This window comes from Pleurodeles waltl, chromosome 3_1 (assembly GCF_031143425.1).
Source record: "Pleurodeles waltl isolate 20211129_DDA chromosome 3_1, aPleWal1.hap1.20221129, whole genome shotgun sequence".
NCBI classification, from domain to species: domain Eukaryota; kingdom Metazoa; phylum Chordata; class Amphibia; order Caudata; family Salamandridae; genus Pleurodeles; species Pleurodeles waltl.
Window position 1 is genome coordinate 1500118365 of NC_090440.1, and position 19123 is coordinate 1500137487.

Genomic DNA, 19123 nt, shown 5'->3' on the forward strand with positions numbered 1-19123 from the left:
TGTTTTTAGGCACTAGAAAGTATTTTTTACATTTAATCATTACAAATTCAAATCTCAGGTTCTCTACATTTGATTTTGTCATTTTTGTGTCATTTTAAGGTTAAAAATAGTTCCTATTTTAATAAATTGGTGTCGGATTTTTATTGTGTGTTGTGTTTCACTTATTTACTGTTTTGTTGATATTGAATGCATTATACATCTTTCTCCTAATATACAACTAACTGTTTGTGGGCCAAGCTACCAAGGGTTAAGTAAAAATTAGTTTTTTGAGACCTTGGCTGGACCTAGAGGGGTATTGTGGCCTGTTGATAAGCGTAGGTACCTACGTACCCTTACCAATAATACACTTAATAATAATAATAATAATAATAATAATAAAATAAGAATAATATTATTAATAATAATAATAAGAAAGGCAAACATCCAATAAGTTTTTCCCATAAATGACACTAATTAATTTCTTCATCCCTTTTCAAGCAAACACATTGAAAGACAAGGAAATAAAACAAAAAATAAATTTCAAAATAATGTTTCTTTACTTTTTTTGTTTGACTCTAAAAACACAATTCAAGAGACAGTTTAAGCAACCTTTCAAATAGGGAAAGCATAATTTAGGAAGGTAAATATAAACTTTGAATTTTTTTTAGCAGAATTTGGAATAAATAATGAAAACATTAATAAGTTGCACAAATATAAAAAAATGTTCTCATCTACTGTAACAACAAAACTCTCAGCAGGTGCAAAGAAACATTTTACGAATTCTGATGGAAACATATTAAACATATTTTTATTCATACAATTAAAATATGGTTTTCTTATGTTTCAGACACAGACACTGGAAAACATGGACTAAGCTAACTATGTCTTGTCGAAACAAAGTGACAGGTTACTTAAACCTGGGGGCATAACCACTCTGCTGCTGCAACTGACTTGGAAGTAAGAGAAAATTTAAAGCACATCAAGACACCAGGTGCAGCCACCACTGAACTTTGTGGCCCAGTATTATTGGAGGTAGCTGAAAACATCCCCAGACACTTGGCATTATGCCCAAAGAAGAATGTCATGCAGTGCCCAACTATCCCAACCTAAAACATTTAGTGAAATGAACATATTACTTGAACTAACAGGATTCTTTAACCATCACCTATATCTCCTTTACGATAAGAAAGAACTTCCAAAATAAATGCTCATCTTTAGTACGCTGCATAGCACAGCTAATGTTTTGGAAAATAGTGAAATCTTGATGATAGATGGGGTGTTTAAACCAATGCCCTTTTTATGGTTTACACTAATATACATAATGCAACTCTTTCATTAACGTATGGTCTGCTACCAGACAAACACTCTGCTTCATACACTGCATTTTTGTCAGTAATAAAATCTATAACCATGAGCAAAAGTTCCAAGAAAATGAAAACCAACCTTAAAATACAAATGGGTAATACTATGAGTAATACTATTAAAAAATGTATCCTTGTACCCAAATGTAAGGATGTATTCTCATTTTTCCCAGGCGTATTGAAAAAAATTACAAATCTAATCCTTAGCAGAAGAATATGTCTACTAGCAAGTTACAGTGTAAATTAAGAAAACTAACAATTTTATACTGAATTTGTAGATGATTTCTATACATCAATTGTACAATCTGATCATTTTTCGCAAAATGGGAAAAAATTGGCTCCACTTTGGTCTGACCATCTAAACGGGTCGGCTAGCACGAGAAAATAATGTTTCCCAATCAAGTGGTAAAACTTATGCTCATCATATATGTTGATCTGGACACAGTGACTCGTGCTCTAAATCATTTGATTCCACAATTAGGTACCCTGGGAGAGGGAGGTGGTGACAAACTGCAGTCTACTGTCCATTTCCAGACCTTCAGACCATTGAAGAACGTGAAGTGATAAAACAGTAACATCTGAATAGGCAAACGATTCTGAATTCATGTCATCAGTTGAAGCCAAAACTCATGTCTGAGAACACTAATCCGACATGGCTACCATCAATTGTGAGTCTCATGGCAACACTACACTTCCTGGTCACGGGGTCCTTTCATGTTACAGTGGCTGTATGTGGTGGTATGTCACAACCTATGTTTAATATATATTTAAAAAAACGTGAAATCAGCAATGATGAAACACATTCACAGCTATATCAGGTTCCCCAGAGGTGAGGATTTAGCCAATGTGAGGGTTGACTTTTGTGGATTTGGTCGCCTCCCCTATGTGGTGGAAGCCATTGATGGCACACATATTGCATTAGTTCCACCACATGCAAGTGAGCAAGTCTATTGCAACAAGAAGAACTTCCATTATATTAATGTGCACGTTGTCTGCTTGCAGGATTTGTACATTTCAAATTTCTGTGCTTGGTTCCCAGGTTCAGCTAGTGATTTCTTTGTAAGGTGGAACAGTTCCATACCCCAGCTGATGTCTCAACTGCAACCGGAGAAGACCTGGCTTGTTGGTAAGTAACATCTGTCCTGACTTTGTGTGTGCAATGTCAGGTGCTATAATCAGGAAGTGTGTGACTCATTGTAACGCTCAAGTCTCAATACAAAACAGGAGACTCAGCATATCCCAACTGTCCTTGGTTATTAACAATGCTGAGGAATCCAACTATGCCAGTGGAAGTTTACTTCAATGAGGCCCAGGGAAGAACATGGGGGCAAGTGGAGAAGGCTTTTGGGCTCCTGAAGGCCAGATTTTGCTGTCTGGAGAAGACTGGGGAATCCCTCCTCTACTCTCCTTGGAAGGTGAGTCAAATTACAGTGGCCTGCTGCATGCTTCATAACATCGCCCTGCAACAGAACATCCCTTACATCGCAGAGGAAGGAGAGCCTCAGGTGCCAGATGGCCTCCTGGTAGTTGTAGGCATGTAATTTTCTGGCTCCGAATACTTCACAATTGCTAAACTTCCAAGGGAGGGTGCATTATTTAAAACATGGCATACATGAATACTGTATTTGCAGTATGTTCTGTTGGTCTGAGTTACAGAAACAGGGCCTCCTAGTAGTTGTGGCATGTCACTTGAGTCCGCTACTTTTTAACGTCTACATGCGACCACTAGCAGGAATAGTTGAGCCATTTGGACTGAACCTGGTATCTTATGCAGACAATACGCAGCTGGTCGGCTCTTTCTCCAATACCCACCCAGACATGGGTACGGCACTAGGTCCTTGTCTGGAAGCAGTTGCGACTTGGATGTCTGGAAGTAAACTGAAGCTCAACGACGATAAAACTGAGGTTATGTTTTTTGGAAATAAAATGCCCTTAGTTAATTCTAGCCTATTGAGAGGGTTGCCCACCCTCCCACCCCCAAAATGTCTCATTAAAAGCCTGGGTGTATGGCTGGACCTTCTTCTCTCAATGGCCCAACATGCCAATAGAATAGCAGGTACTGCATTCGCCCTGCTTAGGACCCTGAGGAAGGTTTTAACTATTCTACCGTTTTTTGCCAGAAGACTGGTTATTCAGGCACTGATAGGCTCTCTGATTGACTTTGGCAATGCCTTGTTTATAGGCTCTCCGAGATATGTGATTCAAAGACTGCAAAGGGTACAAACGCAGCGGCACGTCTGCTTTTAAAATCTCCTAGACAACACTCGATATGGACAGGGATCGCATCCCTACACAGGCTCCCTGTGGAGGAAAGGATTAAGTTCAAGACCCTTTGTCACTTTCATAGAGCCATATTCGATAATGGTCCTGAAATGCTTAAAACACTGGCACAGGTCTACATTCCAGCCAGGACACTCAGATCCTCCTCAGCTAACCTGGCCATAGTACCAATAGCGAGGAAAGCAAGATGGGGAGGAAGATCATTAGCATATCAAGGTGCCTTGCTCTGGAACAACCTCCCTTTCAAGATAAGATCTAATCCACAAGAGATGTCTTTTAGGAAGGATCTGATCTATGACTCCTGTATGAACATAAACAGTACATCTCCGCCATGGCAGTATAAGCGCTACGAGGCCTCTGGGCAGTTTAGGCGCTATATAAACCATTATAACATAACATAACATAACTTGCTGGCTCCCAACACTACACGAATGCTAAACTCCAAAGGGTCGGTACATCATTTGAAAGATGGAACACAGTGTATTTGGTCAAGTGCAGTAAGGCCTGTTCGTTTGTGTACAGAAACAGAGCCTCCTGGTAGTTGTAGGCATGTCACTCTCTCAACTTCCCAACACTTGATAAATGTTTATTCTTACATATCTGTTGGCACATTGCAGTTAGGTGGAGCCATACATTTACATGTTGACCCATTCGATGGGTCCTGGTAGGATCTTTTGATGCTGACACAGTTATAGGCCCCATTCAAGCATATGGCAGGTAATGGGGATTGATGCATGTGATGTACTGTATGACAATACACATTGACAAGCTTATATCTCTGCTACTCTGGGTGTTCCATGTAGGGAAAGTAGTTGAACAACCTAGTGGCAAAACGTGAGACGTGAGCATACAGGACAATGAGGATGTATGACAGTTTTTGTGGTGTGACTTACCAGATTCTGCTCCCCCAGCTATTCCTCACAGTCAGGATGCAGGATGGCCAAGACCTTCTCCTCCCAGGGAAAGAGTTGTACAGGGGCCCTGGGAGGACCACCACTAGTCTCAAGGCACTCCAGTTGTTTCCTGGAGGCCAGAGAATGTACCTTCGCCCTCAGTTTGTTCCACCTCTTCCTTATGTCTCCTTATGTGTGCAGGGTGGTGCCTACATCATTCACTTTGTCGATGATCTTTTACCACATTTCCATTTTTCTACTGAGAGGAGCGTGCTGGACTTGAGCTCCAAACAATTGTGGCTCTATTCCTATGACTTCATCCACCATGAATCTCAACTCATCTTCTGAAAAATGGGGCTTTTGGGACGTGACATTGATGCAAATTAAAGTGGGTGACAGGGATTTACTTAACAGGGAAAGCAAAATAGGGAGTAAATAGAAAAAAGTGTGTGCAATGTGCGAAATGGGATCTGAAAAAAGGGGTGGCTAATCTATCTATGAAATGCAGTACTAGTCTCTGGTGTCTGTCTTGCTATGCTGCAGTGGCGAAGCAAATTATCATGGTCTGGGAAGAGGTGTGTTTTATGGTGTGATTGGCAGGTGTGTCCACTGTCAATGTATGTCAGCTGTGTTGCTTTCCAGTCAATCCAATGGGCACATGTCTGCTGCTTTGCTGAGTGCGCATGCGTACTGCAGCAGCCGACCGCCATCAGATGACTGCTGTAAGGGGACCACACAGTCATGACAGCGATGCAGTATTCAGAAGTAGGGTTGCTGACCACTGCATAGCTGTCAGGGCGGTCCGTTTGTTATCCAGCATACATTGTGATATGGATGACTGCACACCGCCACCAAAGTGGTCTTCTTGGGACCAGCAACACAGTGGTCTCGTGGTCCAACCGCCAAACTTGCAATCGGAGCCTAAGTCAGAAGGTAAAATTTAGCATGAGGCCTACAACTCAGTGTATGACACTTGGGAACCATCACATTCGGCCTCAAACTTTGACCTGACCCTGGTCAAGCACAACCATATGTCTCTATTTGGCGCATTTTGTTTTTAGGCACAACAATGTAGGTTTTGATATTTATGCCTTCATTATGACATTGGCGATAAATCCCTCTTACCGCTGCAGTGACGGCCACTAACATACCACAGCGGAGGTGAACATCTGTTCACCAACTTATGACACACACACACACCAATCCGACAGAATACTGCTACATACACAAATTCGCCAGCCCAAAGGTCAGCGCTAAAGTGGCTGTACCAACACCCGTACCATTACGGCAACAAAACAACGCCCACCACATTATGACCCACAAATCAGCCTGGCGCACATTCAATGGCGGTAAAACATTGGTGGTACATATCGGCACGCTCAAAATGGACACGCATATACTAAACTACACAACATTGGCTGATACAAAACAAACACACCTGACAGTCATACACACACCACACACACGCAACCATAGCACTATAAAATACACACCCACATTACCTACAACCCTTTATGAATACAAATTATGGCCACCAGACTGACACCAAGACCACTGCGACACCTAGACACAGACACCACATATACCCAAACATCCCTCACGCACCACACTTCACACATCCAATCACAGTACCCAACACCCGCATACTTGCACACAAACCACAACACCCATGTCCTCACAAAGGCACCCCCATTTCACAGATGAGATTTGTGGGTCATGGTGGAGGAAATAGTCAGGGTAGAGCCACAGCTGTTTGGAGCACAGGTACTGCAAATATCCATTGCCAGGAAGATGGAGCTATGGCGGAGGATCATGGACAGGGTGCACACCATAGGACAGCATTTGAGAAAAAGGGATGACATCAGGAAGAGATGGAATGACCTATGGGGAAAGGTACGTTCTGTGGCAGCAAGGCACCAGCTCGCCATACAGAGGACTGCTGGTATGGACTCCCACCTCCTCCCCCACAACTCACAGCATGGGAGGAGCAAGGCTTGGCATTACTGCATCCTGAGGGACTCACTGGAGTTGCCGGAGGACTAGGCACTGGTGAGTCAACATTGACTACTTATCAACTCCCATACCTGCATGCCATCACACCATCTCACCCTCACTCCCATCACTCTGCTCCATCCCATGCACTGCACCTACACATATGACTAACCCCAATGCCAAGCCCTGTATGCTATGCCAATGCATGGATAGCCCTTAAAGACCTGCATGGACACCCATCACAAAAGCATGCAAGCATAGAGAACTAAAGATCACACAATACATCACCATACACAAACAAAGGTATCAGGGCCACAGCAATGATAGAGGGGAAGCTAGGGATGTACAATATGTCACAGACATGAAGCATAATACATCACTTACATCCCCACAGGTGCCCCAGCCAATGTCAGCGGAGAGGAGGTGCCATGACAAACCAGTCCCCCAAAAGAAGATGCACCCAGTGATGACAGTAACGCTGGACTTCTGGATCTGGATGAACTACCTGGCACATCAGGGACCACTGGTCAGTCAGTCACCCCAGCCCACTCTCAGTCAACCAAAGAGCTTCCCTCAACAGTATCCAGTACCACAGCACCTACCCAGCATCCTCATGCCTCTGTCCACAACCAGTATTCTGGGACTCCTCTCCTGATGATGAGGGTGTTCCCTGGAACACAGGTGGTGGACTGAAGTGAATCAGACTGCCCAAAGGCCCAGCTATCCAAATTTAGTGGAGGTAAGAACTTTCCTCACCATGCTGCGACAGTACCCCTGTGCACTTCGCCTTCTGCAGCTTTTTCTGTGCACTTCTTCCAAGAATCCTTCATGCACAGCTTAGCCCAGGTCCCCAGCACTCCATCCTGCAATGCACAACTCCCTGAGTTGTTCTCCAGCGGCGATGGACCTTCCAGTGTAGTGCTGCGGCCACCACATTTAGCATCTTCCTTGTCCCCATGTTCTAGCACTCCAATGGGTGCTGCCTGGTCTTCTGATGGCTCTCTGAAGTGCTGAGAGCACCCTCTGTCTCCCCTGGCCGAGTTGAGACCCCCATGTCCCTCCCGGGTCCTGGAAGCCCCTTTTTGGACCAAACTGCTTAGTTGCTTGAACCAAGGTGTATTGGCGGAATCCAGAGCTGCAAACAGTCTGCATCCAATAACTCGACATGGGACATCACCTGCACCAAGCTGGAACCCGCAGCCATCTTCTTTCGTGCTCTTTTGTACTTTTCTTCTTACCAGAGAATCCACTTTTGCACCATGTTCTAGGTTGACATTGGCTCCTGTCCTTCCTGGACTCTTATTCGACTTCTGGACTTGGTCTCCTCTCTCTGCAGGTCTTCAGGTCCAGGAATCTATCATTTGTTGCTTTCAGTCTTGCTTGGTTCTTGCAAATCTCTTATCACGACTTGTAGTGTGTCCTGAGGAAACTTGCTGTACTTTACTCCTGCTTTCTTGGGCTCTGGGGTAGGGTACCTTACTTACCTTTGGTGTTTTCCTACACTCCCAGTGCCCCTCTACACACTACACTTGCTTAAGGGGGATTCGTTATTCGTCTTCCACTTTTTTAGTATGTGGTTTGTGTTGCCCTAAGCACATTGCAATCTATTGTATTTTCTACTGTTTGCACTATTCTGTGACTGTTTACTTACCTGATTTTGGTTACTAGTGTATATATTGTGTATAATACTTACCTTCAGAAGGATCATTGCCTCTAAGATATTTTTGGCCTTGTGCCACTAAAATAAAGTACTTTTATTTTTGGTAACACTGTGTATTGGCTTTTATTGTGTATGAGTACTGTGTGACTATAGTGGTATTGCAGCAGCTGTGCGTATCTCCTAGTTCAGCCTAAGATGCTCTGCTACAGCTACCTTTAGACAGCCTAAGCTGCTAGAACACTGCCTATATTTCACTAATAAGGGATAACTGGACCTGGTATAAGGTGTAAGTACCTTAGGTTCCCACTACAACCAGGCCAGCCTCCTACGTTGGTGGTGCAGCTGTGGGATAAGTACTTGCAATTGCTTTACCACTTTGTTATTGCTGCTTTTCTCAAGAAAAGTGTACTACAATACTTAGAGCTATATACAATTATACCTAGCAGTCATTTTTTCACTTTCCAAAAGTGCTTTCAAACTTTCAAAAAGTTGTCAAAAGTTCTGAAAGGTTCACCTTTTGCTCTAAAAAGTTAGGTCAAATAGTTACTAACTTTTTATTCTTCTGCCTAAACTTCTTCTTTCACTATGTCTGTTGTAGAGGCTACCCCCTGGGTTGTTAAGACCACTTATGAAAGTATGAATTTCAAAAGTCGGAGGGATCTCTGCTTGGAAAGAAGCTTAGGGATTGTGAAGAACCCCAACACATAATTGCCCTTCAATCTGCTCTTGCAAGATGACCAGGAGCATCCTATTGCTCAGGTACAGTCAGAAGGGAAGGTAGAGGGAGATTTCATCCCGGTAGATTCAGCAGAGGGTCTTGAAGATCCAGGGGAGGGTCCTTCCACAGATCATTCACTTAACAAATTTCTTAGTGTAGCTGGTAGGGGGAAGGGGACACACACACATAGGGCACCCTTCACACCTGGAGGCCAGGTCACTAGAGTAACTCATGTTAGGGAAATGTCAACCTCTGCTCATTCCCATGTCACTTCCGTATCAGAAGTGTCCCACACATCCAGCCCTGATGATCAATCCAGAGATAGGGAACTCAGAAAGCTGAGGTTGGAGGAGGCCAGACTAAGGCTGCAACAGCAACAGTTGGCCTTAGACAGGGAATCCCTGGCTGTGGAAAGGGAAAGATAGTGGTTGGGGTTAGTTCCCCATGGTGGCAGCAGTAGCAGTAGTTTCAGACGTTCCAGTGTTAGAGAAAACACAATTGATTCTAGGAACTTGCACAAGATTGTCCCCATTACAAGGAGGGGGATGACATTTACAAGCGGTTTGCTGTACTTGAGAGGGCCTGTAAAGTTCAGAGGGTCCCTCAGGTACAGTGGGCTGCTATCCTGTAGTTGTCTTTCACTAGCAAGGGGAGAGATAGACTCCTTATTGTTAGAGAAGATGACTCAGACAACTGCCATGTTCTGAAAAGTACACTCTTGGATGGATTTGGCTTAACCACTGAACAATATAGAAACAAGATCAGAGAGACCAGAAAAACATCTTCAAAGGATTGGATAGATTTTGAAGACTGTTCAGTAAAGGCCTTAGACGGGTGGTTGTATGGCAGTAAGGTGTCTGACTATGAAAGCTTATACAATCTGAGAGCATATTCTTAACAATTAAGTATCTGATATGTTGTGTCAATATCTTCTGGACTCAGATCTGACCTCTCCACAAGAAGTGGGAAAGAAGGCAGACAAATGGGTCAGAACAAAGGTGAGCAGAAAAGAAAGCTCACATAGGGGGTGACAAGGCCAGCAAGAAAAAGGATGGTAAGTCACATGACAAGGGTGGGGACAAAGATAAAGGGGGTCATTACAACATTGGCGGTAAAAGGCGCTTACCGCCGTGCAGAAGACCGCCAATACACTGCCGCGGTAGACAGCCACAGCTATTATGACACACATCTCGGAATCCGCCGAAATTCAGATACCCAACACCGCCACACCAAAGGTCAGTGATAAACATGCGGAAACAAATCCTCCACACCAACAGAAACACGCCCATGCTATTACCACCCACGAATCCACACGGCGGTCTTTCAACCGCGGTATTCCATTGGCGGTACACACCGCCGTGCTCAAAATACACACACATCTACAAAACACCGCCACATTGGACAATTCCAAATACACACACCTGATACACATACAAACACCACTCCCACACACCCAATACAATATAAAATACACACCCACATCACCCACAATCCCCTACGACCAGAAATTCTGAAAGAAGGCCAGAGAGACAGCACAGCAATTGACAACCCCATCACACAGAGGCACACAACACCATCACCCACACAACATCCATGCACAAAAAACCACACACCACTACACTCACCACACTCACCACCACATACACCACCCCACACCTCACCCACACCACCCCATGGCACGCCAAAGACACCCCCGCTTCTCTGAGGATGAGCTCAGGGTCATGGTGGAGGAAATCGTCCGGGTACAGCCACAGCTATTTGGCTCACAGGTACAGCACACATCAATAGCCAGGAAGATGGAGTTATGGCGCAGAATAGTGGACAGGGTCAACGCCGTGGGACAGCACCCAAGAAATAGGGAGGACATCAGGAAGAGGTGGAACGACCTACGGGGGAAGGTGCGTTCCACGGTCTCCAGGTACAACATTGCGGTGCAGCGGACTGGTGGCGGACCCACACCTCCTCCCCCACAACTACAACATGGGAGGAGCAAGTCTTGACCATCTTGCATCCTGAGGGCCTCGGAGGAGTCGGTGGAGGATGGGACACTGGTAAGTCAAATCTTAACTATCATATCCCCCACCCTACCTTCATGCTATCACACCCCCCCACCCTCACACCCTCCCCTATCACTCCAACTCCTCACTAATGTACCCATAACACAAACCACCCATCCCAACACCAAGCCCTGCATGACACAACTAAGCATGGCCACCCAGAACACCCCCCCAACCATCAACACACAAGCCCCACACAGGAATGCTTGCACTGGGGTTCACGCACACCCACCCATTGCACACCATTACACACACACATGCAATAATCATGCTGTTATGCCCCTGCAGGAACCCGAAGGACCGTTACCACACCAGAGGGTCCAGACAACACCACTCCACCCACAGAAGGGGCCCACAGTGACGAGAGCAGCTCTGCCCTACTGGATCTTGATGACCAGCCCGGACCATCGTGGGCCTCAGGACAGTCGGTTCCCCTTGCACAGGCACAGCCCAACACCGACCTTCCACCCTCTGGTAACACCAGCACAGCACCCACCCAGCAGACCCCAACCTCCCTACCCAGGACAGGTCAATCAGCGGTGTGTCCACCACTACAGGGCACCAAGGGTAACCCACCACCCCAACAACAACAGGGACCTGGGGGCAGTGGTAGTGGGCACACGGTCCGGGGGATGGAGGCACAGGAACATGGGGGAACTGGGAGGGCTGCTGTGCGACAGAGGGAGGACAGGCCAAGGGAACCAACTCTCCACAAGTCCCTCTCCTCCATCATGGGAGCATACCACCACTCCCAGGAGATGATGGCGACGGTCCTGGACAAGTTGCAGGAGACCCTGCACTTGCAGGAGGAGCAGTATTTGGGGTTCAGGGAGGAGCTCAGGACCATCGGCTCCGCCCTGGGCGCCATCGTAGGGGTGCTGAAGGACATACAGCAGACCTTGAGGGACACCGTGGCACTCCAAAGGGCCCCTGACACTAGCCACGACGATGAACTGCCCACCACCTCCGCCGGCGCTAGTGGACAGGATGCCCCGCCACAGGACCACCACACCAGCACGCCATCCCTTGCAGACGGACAACCACCATGCAAGCGGTCCCTGAGATCCAGGAACAGGACAGAGCAAGATGGCAAAACCCCCGCCAGGAAATAAGACCACCCTGATTGTCCTCCCACTGTCCCACTTTGTTACCTTGTCCATATTCGAACTGCCCCAGCTCCACTTCCTATGCCCAGATGGGCAGTGCACCTGTGAGACTAATAGACTGGACTCTGCCATGGACATTCCTCCACCATCCCCCATCACCATTTTACAACCCCCCTTCATTTTTTGAGCACTTAAATAAACACCCTTGAAAAACAAAACAATCTGGAGTCAGTCTATGATTTGGTACTTTGTATTATCAATGACAGTGTCATAATGGATGTACCATTGTAAGGCTAACATACCTATGTCACACATCACAAGCCCATGAAGGATGCAAACAGTTGACACGTAGGTTACCACACCTGTGAAACTGAAATGGAAGGGTACAACTCAGTTAACAAATAGTGATTGAAATGGAGGAACAGGATAGAGGTAGAAGTGTGAAAGTTAATGTAATGCTAATAATGAAAATGTTCTCACCTGTGTCGCACTGGAAATATTTCTGTATGACTGACTCCCTGTTGTCGTTGTCTTCTTCCTCAACTTCATCCTCATCACTGTCCACAGGCTCTACAGGCTCCACAGCTGCTACAACACCGTCATCTGGATTATCCTCCTGCAGAAAAGGCACCTGGCGTCGCAAAGCCAAATTTTGGAGCATGGAGCAGGCGATGATGATGTTGCACACCTTCTTCGGTGAGTAGAATAGGGATCCACCTGTCATATGGAGGCACCTGAACCTGGCCTTCAGGAGGTAGAAGGTGCGTTCGATCACCCTCCTAGTCCGCCCATGGGCCTCATTGTAGCGTTCCTCTGCCCTGGTCCAGGGATTCCTCACTGGGGTCAATAGCCAGGAAAGGTTGGGGTAACCAGAGTCCCCCAATAGCCATACACGGTGCCTCTGGAGTTGACCCATCATATCAGGGATGCTGCTATTCCGCAGGATGTAGGCGTCATGCACAGAGCCAGGGAACATAGCATTTACCTGCAAGATGTACTGGTCTGCCAAACAGACCATCTGGACATTCATGGAATGATAACTCTTCCTGTTCCTGTACACCTGTTCACTCCTGTGGGGGGGACCAGAGCTACATGGGTCCCATCAATGGCACCTATGACGTTGGGGATATGTCCAAGGGCATAAAAGTCACCTTTCACTGTAGGCAAATCCTCCACCTGAGGGAAAATTATGTATCTCCTTACGTGTTTCAGCAGGGCAGACAACACTCTGGACAAGACGTTGGAAAACATAGGCTGGGACATCCCTGATGCCATGGCCACAGTAGTCTGAAATGACCCACTTGCAAGGAAATGGAGCACTGACAGCACCTGCACGTCAGGGGGGATTCCAGTCGGATGGCGGATTGGTGACATCAGGTCTGGCTCCAACTGGGTACATAGTTCCTGGATAGTGGCACAGTCAAACCGGTAGGTGACGATGACATGTCTTTCTTCCATTGTCAACAGGTCCACCAGCGGTCGGTACACCGGAGGATTCTGCCATCTTCTCATATGTCCCAGCGACGGTGCCTACGAAGGACAACAGCGAAGAACCAGTCACTATTCCTCCAGGTATGTACCCACAGTTACACAAAAGACTACATCAGACACAAAACCCTTCCTGTATGTGTGTTGAGTGTAGGCCTAGCTATGTGTGGCGCAGTCGTAAATGAAGCCATGTGGGCCCCTGAAATGGCGGCTGCCTGACCTCTAAACTGGGACAATGGGATTGTGGGGTAACTGCGCTGGCATTGCACACCGTCGCGGTAGGCGGTCGTAGACCACGGTGCAATGCTGCATTGGTTAACATTGGACCCTATGGGTCCCAGGAGCCAATGAACAGGTGCGCCGGCGGTGATGATGGGCACCGCCGCGGACGTCACCGCCATTTTCTATCTGTTCAATCACTAGATACCTGACCTTCGACAGGAGAGGACCTACACTGCTAGTGCTGCTGTGACCTCGGTCTGGAAGCGGCGATGGCTGCTGCGTCTGGGGAAAGGGCCCCTGCCTTCACTGCACAGGAGTTGGAGAAACTTGTGGATGGGGTCCTCCCCCAGTACACGCTACTCTACGGTCCTCCAGACCAACAGGTTAGTACACAGGGAGCACGTTGTATGGGCTAGGCCTGGGTGGAGAGGGCTGGGTGGAAGAGGGAAGGGGGCAGAGTTCATAGAATATTAATGCATGGGAATGAATGGGCCACATGGCCAGAGTAGGGAGGGGGCCACTCACATTGACGGTGCAGTTGGTAATGACTGTTCCTCTTCCCTTGTGCATGTCATGTAGGTCAGCGCCCACCAGAAGAGGGACATTTGGCGTGCCATCGCCAAGGAGGTCCGGACCCTGGGGGCTCACCAGAGACGGGGCACCCACTGCCGGAAGAGATGGGAGGACATTCGCCGCTGCAGCAAGAAGACGGCGGAGGCTCAGCTGGGGATGGCCTCCCAACGTGGGAGGGATGCCCGTCGCACCATGACCCCCCTGATGTTCCGGATCCTGGCGGTGGCCTACCCGTAGTTGGATGGGCGCTTGAGGACATCACAGCAGACACAAGGGGGCGAGTACAACCTCATTCTGCGGACATTGCGTGCAGTGGAGGGGTCTGGGTGGAGGAGGTGGGCTGTGGGTGTCCCCAGGCCAGGTCGAGTTAGGTAGGCAAGGCCCCTCCGTAATGTAGACCATGTGGAACTCAACCCCACCTCAGCAGAGTGCCAAGTCGAGGTATAGTTGCCCCTGTGGCATCCATGTGCGCAGATGTCCACCATTGCCATGTAGGCCATAACCCAGAAAGTGCATGTGCAGAGTGCAGGAGCACTGCGTTATGCAGGGGGCTGCTGCGTCTGTCTTGTCCGCCAACGGTAGCAGAATGTCATGCACTAAAAATCTCTTTCTTCTGTCTCCCCCACTTTTCCTGCTCTCCCTGTCTTTTTGTACATCAGCATCAACAGGCGGAGGTACAGTGGCACCGGAGCACGAGGGAGCTGCATCCCACATGGCCATGGAGGGCCACACCACGGACTCTGAATGCACCAGTGGGACGGAGGGCGAGGGGAGCTTCACGTCGGCCACCGGATCACCAACCAGCGACACAGATTTGTCCGCCAATGGGAGCTCCCCTGTGGTGGTGGCACCATCTGTGCCCCCCACTTCAACAGGTACAGCTGCCACCTCCCCTACCAGCACCGCCCTCCCAGCAGCCCCTCAGCGTTCACCCCGTGCCCGCTCACCCGGGAGGGTGGGCATCACCTTCGCCCCAGGCACCTCAGGCCCTGCCCCAGTCAACCCTGCTGCCCTCAGTGAGGAGGCCATTGACCTCCTCAGGTCACTCACTGTTGGGCAGTCTACCATTGTGAATGCCATCCAGTGTGTAGAACGAAAGTTGCAACACGGTAATGTATTCCTGGAGGGCATTCATTCTGGTCAGGCTGTCCTTCAGCGAACCCTGCAATCTCTGGCCTCAGCACTGATGGCAGCCATTGTCCCTGTGTCCAGCCTCCCCCCTCCAACTTCCTCCACCCAGACCCAATCCCCTGTACCCCAGCCCATCCCAAGCACACCTACAGACCAGCATGCACACAAGTCAACACACAAAAGTAGCCCAAGCAAACATAGGCACCACACATCCCACAGACACTCACACAAGTATCACACCCATACAGAAACAGCAACATCCACTGTCTCCACTGTGTCCCCCTCCTCCTCTTCTCCCTCCTCCCTCCCAGTCTCGCCTACACACACACCTGCATGCACCACATCTACAGGCACCATGAGTCGCACAAGGAGACCCAGCACCCCATGCCGCTCACCTGCACTCACCACCTTCACTGCCATTTACACGTCCCCTGTGTCCTCTCCCAGTGTGTCTGTGACGCCCCCTCCCAAAGTACACAAACGCCAGCAATCACTCACCCAACATCCATCCACCTCACGACAGCCTTCAGTACCTGCACCTGCACCCAAAACAGCTAAAGTGACACCTCCGACAACCACCTCCTCTTCCTCCACTCCCAGACCCCCTCCAGCTACCCATCCCAGTGTTCGTCAGAAACTGTCCCTCTGTAAAATGTACCTTCTTGCCCCCAACCCCCCCTCCAATTCATCAGTCCCGTCGTAGCGCCTCAGCCAAAAAGCCTCCAATACTTAGTGGTGCGTGTTCAAGGCTTGTGGAGTGCACCGGCCACTAGGGCAGGCAGTAGGACCCGGAGCCAAGGCACTGGCAGCCCACCCCCTGTAAAGGCTCTAAAATTGGAGAGTGGACGACGGGACCGTGTTAAGACTCCTGGTGGGACAACAACTGACATGGGTTCGAAGGGGATTGGTGGGTCAGCTGTGACTCCAACAAAGGTGGGGAAGGTCCAGAGGAAGTCTTCCCAGCCTGTTGTGAGTGTCACGGTGGAGAAGTACGCCATCATTTCCGGCAGTCCAGACACAACCGCCAGCAACGTCGTCACTGGTCAGGAGACCACCGCCAGAGTCACAGCCCAGGAGGGCACAAGTATCGTCACTGGTCCAGAGACCACCGCCGGAGTCACCGCCCAGGAGGGCACAAGTATCGTCACTGGTCAGGAGACCACTGCCGGAGTCACAGCCCAGGAGGGCACAAGTATCGTCACTGGTCCAGAGACCACCGCCAGAGTCACAGTCCAGGAGGGCACAAGTATCGTCACTGGTCAGGAGACCACCGCCGGGGTCACAGCCCAGGAGGGCACAAGTATCGTCACTGGTCCAGAGACCGCCGCCAGAGTCACAGCCCAGGAGGGCACAAGTATCGTCACTGGTCAGGAGACCACCGCCGGAGTCACAGCCCAGGAGGGCACAAGTATCATCACTGGTCCAGAGACCACCGCCAGAGTCACAGCCAAGGAGGGCACAAGTATCGTCACTGGTCCAGAGACCACCGCCAGAGTCACAGCCCAGGAAGGCACAAGTATCGTCACTGGTCAGGAGACCACCGCCGGAGTCACAGCCCAGGAGGGCACAAGTATCGTCACTGGTCCAGAGACCACCGTCAGAGTCACAGCCCAGGAGGGCACAAGTATCGTCACTGGTCAGGAGACCACCGCCAGAGTCACAGCCCAGGAGGGCACAAGTATCGTCACTGGTCCAGAGACCACAGCCAGAGTCACAGCCCAGGAGGGCACAAGTATCATCACTGGTCAGGAGACCACTGCCGGAGTCACAGCCCAGGAGGGCACAAGTATCGTCACTGGTCCAGAGACCACCGCCAGAGTCACAGCCCAGGAGGGCACAAGTATCGTCACTGGTCCAGAGACCACCGCCAGAGTCACAGCCCAGGGGGGCCCCCGCTGCCACAGCCCCGCTGGGCAATGATGGAACGTCATGCCACACACCAATGCCCAGTGTAGAGAACGTCATGCCACACACCAATGTCCGTATCAGAACCGGCATGGCAAAGCACCGCTGAACAGGGCAAAGACCGCCATGGCAAAGCACCACTGAGCAGGGCAAAGACCGCCATGGTGAAGACCGCTGAACAGTCCTGAACCGCCATGGCAACGCACCGCTGAACAGGGCAAATACCGCCATGGTGAAGACCGCTAAACAGTCCTGAACCGCCATGGCAAAGCACCGCTGAACAGGGCAAAGACCGCCATGGTGAAGGCCGCTGAACAGGGCAAAGACCGCCATGGCAAAGCACCACTGAACAGGGCAAAGACCGCCATGGCAAAGCACCGCTGAACAGTCCTGAACCGCCATGGCAAAGCACCGCTGAACAGGGCAAAGAACGCCATGGCAAAGCACCGGTGAACAGGGCAAAGACCGCCATGGCAAAGCACCGGTGAAGAGGGCAAAGACGGCCATGGTGAAGACCGCTGAACAGGGCAAAGACCACCATGGCAAAGCACCACTGAACAGGGCAAAGACTGCCATGGTGAAGACCGCTGAACAGTCCTGAACCGCCATGGCAAAGCACCGCTGAACAGGGCAAAGACCGCCATGGTGAAGACCGCTGAACAGGGCAAAGACCGCCATGGTGAAGACCGCTGAACAGGGCAAGCACCTTGTAGGAATGAAAAGGCCGCCACATCAGGCATCCTTATCCCATGTGCAGCTGGGACAGTGACAGGACATGAACTTTCACGGGAAGACTCATCCAGTCTGGGCACCAGTCCCACCCAGTACCAGTAGAGAACTGCATCTACTTGAGAGACTGTGGCTTTGCACTCCCCAGGATGGCACAGTGGGCAACCCACCCACTGTAGAGACTTGTGAGACTGTGGCTTTGCACTCCCCAGGATGGCACAGTGGGCAACCCACCCACTGTAGAGACTTGTGAGACTGTGGCTTTGCACTCCCCAGGATACATCAATGAGCATATTGGTACATTATAATGTTTGACCGAATTTCGCATTGTCTATTCATTCTTCCGGGGGGATTGTGGGTTGTTACTGTGATTTTTTGTGAATGCATTGGTGTGTATGTTGTAATATGCGAGGGTGGGGGTGTTTGGTGGGTGTCCCCCTAACTTTTGCCTCCCCCCTCCCCTGTGTCGTAGGTGCAGTACTCACCGGTGTCTTCGGCGCCTACGTAGCTGTTGGTCGTAGAGGAGCAGAAAGACAAGGGCAGGGAGTATTTGTAATTCCGGCTCCATGGTGGCCTCCTTCCTCGTGGGATGTGTTCAGGTGAGCATTTTCCCATAGCAAAATCTTTTTCCGCCGTGTTTTTATCCACGGTGAATCCGCCCCGGAAAAGATGTCGGATTGGCGGGTTGTAATAGTGTGGGCGGTACATTGTCTCCTGCCTGTCTGTTGGCGGTAACCACCGCGCTGCTTGTCTGTACCGCCGTGGCGGGCGGTGTGTTGAAGTGGCTGTCTTTGTTGGCGGTTTCTGCCAGGGTCATAATTCCCTTTTTTTGTCCGCCGGCCTGTTTGCGGTATTTTCGCAGCTTTAACACCGTCCGCCAGGGTTGTAATGACCACCAAAATATCATCCGAATCTTCAGCAGGCCCACAAAAATCCTCTGGGGGTGGTGGGTCCAAATCCTCTTCTAATCATCAGAAAAAGCATTGGTGTTATTTGTGTACGAACAAAGGCCATTGGGCAAGTAACTTC